The sequence below is a fragment of the Myxine glutinosa genome, chromosome 2 (assembly GCF_964187855.1).
Source record: "Myxine glutinosa chromosome 2, kmMyxGlut1.1, whole genome shotgun sequence".
In the NCBI taxonomy this organism is placed as follows: Eukaryota; Metazoa; Chordata; class Myxini; order Myxiniformes; family Myxinidae; genus Myxine; species Myxine glutinosa.
The window spans coordinates 150375055-150381054 of NC_136262.1; the positions used below are offsets into that span (position 1 = coordinate 150375055).

Genomic DNA, 6000 nt, shown 5'->3' on the forward strand with positions numbered 1-6000 from the left:
CTTGTGTTCTTAGGAGGAACCAAGTAATGCTCTAGAAAAGTTCATAAAAAGGGGCACCCCACATCTGGAAAATAAAATACATTTACCTCTTCATGCAGCTGTATGAATCAAATTGGCACTCCATCTACTGTATAAGAGCCAGCCGTTGGTCTGTGTGTCGCCATTTTTCTCAGAGATGGCTAAACGGATCTTCATCAAACTTTCAAAGGTTCATCAGTGAGTGCCTGGGGGTGTTTTAGGCAGAAAAAGTTAGTTTATATATATATATATATATATATATATATATATATATATATATATACATACACATATATATACACAAAAAATAAAATTATATATATATACACACACACATCTAAAAGACATAAATAATTGCTCTACCCTTGATTAATGACAAAGTTCTTGATCTCGATTAAAAGTGCCTAAGCCTTTTTGATTAATGACAGTTATATACAAGTACACATTCACATAAATAAATACAAAACAATCACCAGACATTTAAACACAAAAAAAAAACAATTCCGGAAGCTGTCAAATATGGTAGTAAGGCTTCCTCTTCTTCCTGAACGTCATTAGACTTAACTCAGAAACGTAATGAATGGCACATTCAGCAGCATATATTCAACAAAAAGGTAAAATAATGATTTGACATTTGTGATGGATTCCAATTTGGATGCAATTGCTTTTCCATTATATTTGCCCTTATTTCAAATATGTTAATGTTTCTTTTTCGCTTGAGCAATGCCAGGTACTCCAGCTATGAACGCTTTTATACTTTACTCTTAGTCTGGGGGATACAAATACAACTTAGTCTAGGGGGTAACATATGCTATGTGGCTGCGGCATCATGCGGAAGTGTGGGCGACCAGGTGAAGGGCGTAAATTCCCTAAGTAAATGTATACCGTGTAGCACCACCTGATGATGGTGGCAAAGGGTATTACAATTTCCTTTTATCTGTGCAACAGTGAGGTTATGAAGCACTCTGCACAGGAAAAAAATTTCCTCCTTCCCTTCCCCCCAAAACGGAGGGGCCTGTCAAAGCCACTCCACCCCCCATAAAATGTATATGTAGTATATTGTTGTGGATATGAGAATTGTGTTTTTTTTATTGTGTTTTTTTATTGTGTTTGCTTTATTCTGGACCCTCCTGCCTCCAGTGTTGTATAAAGGTCAAAGGGCGTTCCTGGAGTTAATTCCATAAAGCATACACGTTAGCCAATCATAGATTTCCCCCTTGTTGATAGTTATATCTTTATTATGTGTATTAGGGTAAGGCCTTGTCTTCCATTAAGATGACACTCCATTGCACCAAGTGAAATAGAGTAGATTCCCTTCATTCTTCATTCCCATTCCTAAAACCTCCATTTCCCCTTTCGTCATTGCCAAGCCTCGATTGCCAATTACATCCCCTCCAAAACCACCATTGAACATGTGCTCGGGTCAGGGAAGAAGGCCGTGCCCGCCCGTCGTCATCAAGGGCGGAGCCAGAGGGTCGCGATACCAACCAGGGCCGAGGTGAGCACACCGATGGGCGTGCCCCAAAAGGCCGGCGGCTTGATCGCCGGAGGCGCTATAAAAAGCGTGCGTGCAAGGTACTGCAAAAAAGAGATCATCCAGGGAAGCACAAAGCCTGCTATTCGTCGCCTTGCTCGCCAAAGTTGGACCAAGCAAGAGAGTTGGGCAAGAAGCAAGCACGTTGTTCAGTTGTGTGGTTGGACCAGACGAGTCCTGGCAAAGCACGCGACGTCCACAGAGCAGCCGCAGCCACAGCAGCAACGATAGCAGCTTGGGGCCTTGACGGCAGCTCCGGAGCAGGGCCGCGAAGGAACGGCGGCTGTTAAACGCGCCGATCGTGCTGCAGTACCATTGGACCTTCCTCTCCCTCCAGCCATCCACCTCCTGCCTTTCCATCCTTTTGTGTACGTGAGTTTGTTCTGTGTGTCTTGTCCATGGGTATTTAATTAAGTTTGTATAAGCTAGCGTTGCACTGTGTCTAATATCTTCTGTAAATTATTTTCTTATCTTTCCTTCTTCCTTGGTTACTTTGAGCATGTACATAATAGGAATAAATTTAGTCATATTTCCAACCTTTTTTTCGTCTTCTTCTTCTTCTTCACATCCGTGTCGCTTTTGTCTTTTCCATATTGAATATCTGTGGCGCGATCCGGCCAACGTTCGGGAATCGGGTTAGTCGGGGTAACTGTTAGGGCCGCGGGGCCTCCGCTCGGCAAAACCAACATCTTATCCGCGGTCCGTAACAATTGGTGTCAGGAGTGGGATTCGGACCTGGGACTAAATTTATTTCGCCCAAATTTTGGAACACCAATTGTACTATTGGCAGTAACAATTGGTGTCGGGAGCGGGGTCGGACCCGAAGCGCGCTTAACGCGCTCAAAATTACGAGCTGCCAAAATTTGTGTTGTTTTAAAGAAAAACCCAAATTTTGAAATCGCGCCATGGCTGGTCAAGGCGACGGGATGTCGGTGGGAGAGATAGACGGGGTAGAATCGACCCAGGACCTAGGGGAAATGTATGTGGAGGAGGGCAATGAGGAGGTGGTTGAGGAGGTATCAGGCGCACAAAATGGCGCTTCGTACATGGTGGCGACGAGGGTCGAGCCCGCGGTGCCAACGGCCTGGGATCCATTTCTTGCAAATTTGTTGAAATTTTTGACCCAGTGGTATGAAGAAAACAAAATGTATGCCCAGGGGCTCATATCCACCAGGGAAATTAACAACATGGGTGTTCAAATGACTAAGGAACTAAAAGAAATGAATGCAGAGTCAAAAAGGAAGATGGGGACCAATTTGGCAGTGGGGGAGAACCTTGGGGGCAGATCGGGCGAGCAGGTCCCAGGGGTGCACGACGAGGTAACGCGGGTCGAGAAGCGCTGGTTGAGCGAGGCGGAGAAAAGCGCGGGTAAAATGACGGAGAAAGAGACCGCGACATGGGGTTTGGGGCAGCCGGCGACCGCTGAGGTAGGAGAGAAAATTTTATTAAAGCCAGCGGTCGTTGAGGCGAATAAAGAAAAAGAAAAAGAAGTGCTGGGAATTAAAATTGAAGAGATGACGGAGGTAGCCCGGGAATTGCAGGGAGAAATGGAAAATGTGCAAAGTCCCTGCTCACATCACGATGCTGTGCTTAATAACACCAATGAAAGTTTGCAGGTGGTGTTGGAGCGAAGGAGGAGGATCCCCCAGGTGAGTCGTGCTGTGTATTGTGCGGGGAGATTTTGTAGAAGCATGTTTGGCGACAAAAGAATTTTCGCGCGATTGGGGTCAATATGGCACCTGGGCGTTGGTGAAGGGTCCGGTGTGAGTGGAAATAGCACGCGAGTGAAAAAAAAGTGTGCGTCAAGGGGTGAGCATGTTACGAAGCGTGAGTGTGATACCGAGTGCGAGCGAGAATGCACGTCGGGGTGTACGGAGTGTGACACAGGGAGTGAGAGCGATACGGAGTGTACGTGCGAGGGTGAGAGTGACCCGGAGAGTGAGTTGGTGGTGGAGCGGGTGCGAGAATGCACGCTTGGAATGGTTGAGGGTGTGCGAGGAAGCACACCTGAGTTGGTCATGGCGCGGGTGTGGGAGAGCCCATGTGAGCGCGTTAGTGGGTGGATGCCAGAGTGCACGCCCATGGTGAGTGGTACGGAGTACGTACCGGGGGAGAGTGCGCAAGACGGTGCGCGAGGTGTGTTAAGGGAGTGTGCGAACGGCGAGTGTGCGCGAGAGGTGTGGTGTGTAACAGGGAGTACGTCGGTGGAATGGACGGAGTGTGTGGGATGCACTGGAGGCGTTGGAACGCCAGGTTTTGTGAGTGTGAAACGGGTCGCGTATGCAAGTGAAGCATCGACATTGAACGGGTTAGCGTTTAGGGCGACGGATAGCCGATGCGAGCACTCGGGGCGCGGTGCGCTTTGTTGGATGCCAGGCCCGGCGTGGACCGATACTGCGTCGCTTCTCTTCGAAGCGTCGTTGCCGATTCGGGCTTGGCCCCGCCCCGCACGGTCGAGTCCGGGCCTTGTCGGGCGAGGCGACCGGTCCGGTTCAAGGGCGAGTGGGAAGAAGCGGCACGGTGCCCCCTGGCGGGGGCGGGGTTCCGACAGGGCGAGCCTCGGTCATCGGGCCCGGGACCGCAAGGTACCGCACCGAGATGGTGCGTGGAATCTCGGCCCGACCAAACCACCTCCCTTGAACCGAAAGCCGGACGGATTCAACCTGCAGGCGACCAAACCACCCAAATTCATTGCTCGGCTTTGCGAAGCCGAGTTTAATGATGTCATGACGCACCGAGGCTAGGATATAGCGGACTGTGATGATGGTGATACTGATAGTCTTTTTGGATTCGAAATTTTGGGATAGAAAATTTTTGATTAGCTGGAATTTGGTGAGCAAAATTAGTAGTGGAAGAGGCCCGATGTGGTGGGATGGCAACTCTGCCATCTCTCACAAGGGGGCAAAGGAGCACTAGTTATGGGGTTTATGGCAGTGAAAACTAGCCCGGGAGGGTTAGGATATAATGATAGGGACCTAGAAGATGACCTTAGGTAACGTTAAGATTAGGTAGTGACAATGATACCTGTAGTGGGGACGCAGGTAGATTAGAGTGGATGATAATGACGTGGTATGTGCTTAGTTTAAAGGGGAGACGGGGAGCACTAAGTTAGCAGGGCAACAGGTAGATTAGATGATGCCGTGTGTATGGTTAAAAGGTGTGATTGCACAGGTGTGCAACTGGACAGGTGGATGGAGCAGTGCATGAGTGAGTGATTGTGAGTTGTGCTGACCAAATGGTCCTGGGAGGAAGGAGGGTGCAGGTGGCACCAGGTAAGATTGCACAGGTGTGCAACTACAGGTGAATGGAGAATGGTTGTATGGAATAAATGGTATGGAATATATGGAGTATTGGAATGGATGGTCGTGGAGTGAGTATGGTGGAAACTATGGAGTGGAGTGGATGGTGCGAAGGTGTGAATGGGGGAAGGATGGACCCCCATCGCGAATACCTGGGGAGGGTAGTGTAAGTGTTAGGTAGAGGGTATAGGTAAATTGTGGTTGGATATTGGCATCTGTGGTGCGGGTGAAAGAATGGTATTTGGATGGGTGCATTAGTGTTGTGGAAATGGCTGGGCGTGTAGCCTGTTAGTGTGTGTAGTTGGTTTGGGCACTCCACCACTGTGAGGATGTCGGCCAGGTGAGGCCGCAGGTGGGCTCTGGGAGCCGGTAGAGTTGTTGTGGATGGGGCCCGAGGATCCGGAGGACGGACCCGGGTAGCCCAGTGCCAGAGGGCACCGAGTGGGGTGACAGAGCCAGGAGGGGCCTTCCCCAGTTAGATAGGTTAGGGTGAGGAGCAGGTAAGCTCGGGCGGCAACTACAGTGGTGGAGGTGTGCAGGTGGGTAGACCTGCTGGGAGAGCTACACGACCCAGCCCGGAAATTGTGCAAGGGCACCGGGAGATGAATCGTGGGAGTGAGACCCCAACTTGAGAAGCACCACAGTTTGGTCAATGGGAATTGGTTTTTAGAACCCATAGTGTAAGTTGGCCAATGGATTGGCAGGGAAAGACCCCGGGTAGTGTAAAGTGTATTAAAGTCATTTAGAAAGTAGTTAGGATGAAAATCTCCTCGCACCATCTGCATCCACTCACCTGAGATGACATACCTCCACACCATGCCAGGTGGTTTTTATTATTTTTATTGTGCAGATGTTTGGAATGTGAGACGCATCATGACGTGGGTGACATTGTGCTTGTAGTTCCATCTCTTCCTCCTTATGAGGATTGATGATGAATTGGGTGATGGCAAATTGGGTGATTGCCAATTACATCCCCTCCAAAACCACCATTGAACATGTGCTCGGGTCAGGGAAGAAGGCCGTGCCCGCCCGTCGTCATCAAGGGCGGAGCCAGAGGGTCGCGCGACCAACCAGGGCCGAGGTGAGCACACCGATGGGCGTGTCCAAAAGGCCGGCGGCTTGATCGCGGGAGGCGCTATAAAAAGCGCG

General features: G+C 49.6%; 1 protein-coding gene across 2 annotated transcripts in view; it reads right to left on the reverse strand.

Annotated features, from left to right (window-relative positions):
- LOC144890668 (uncharacterized) overlaps positions 1-6000 on the reverse strand; it is a 42505-nt gene that overhangs the window by 22039 nt on the left and 14466 nt on the right. For both annotated transcript variants that reach the window (XM_078771807.1, XM_078771808.1), the window contains exon 4: positions 87-224. The gene's annotated coding sequence lies outside the window, so the exon portion shown is untranslated. The remainder of the gene's footprint in view (positions 1-86; positions 225-6000) is intronic.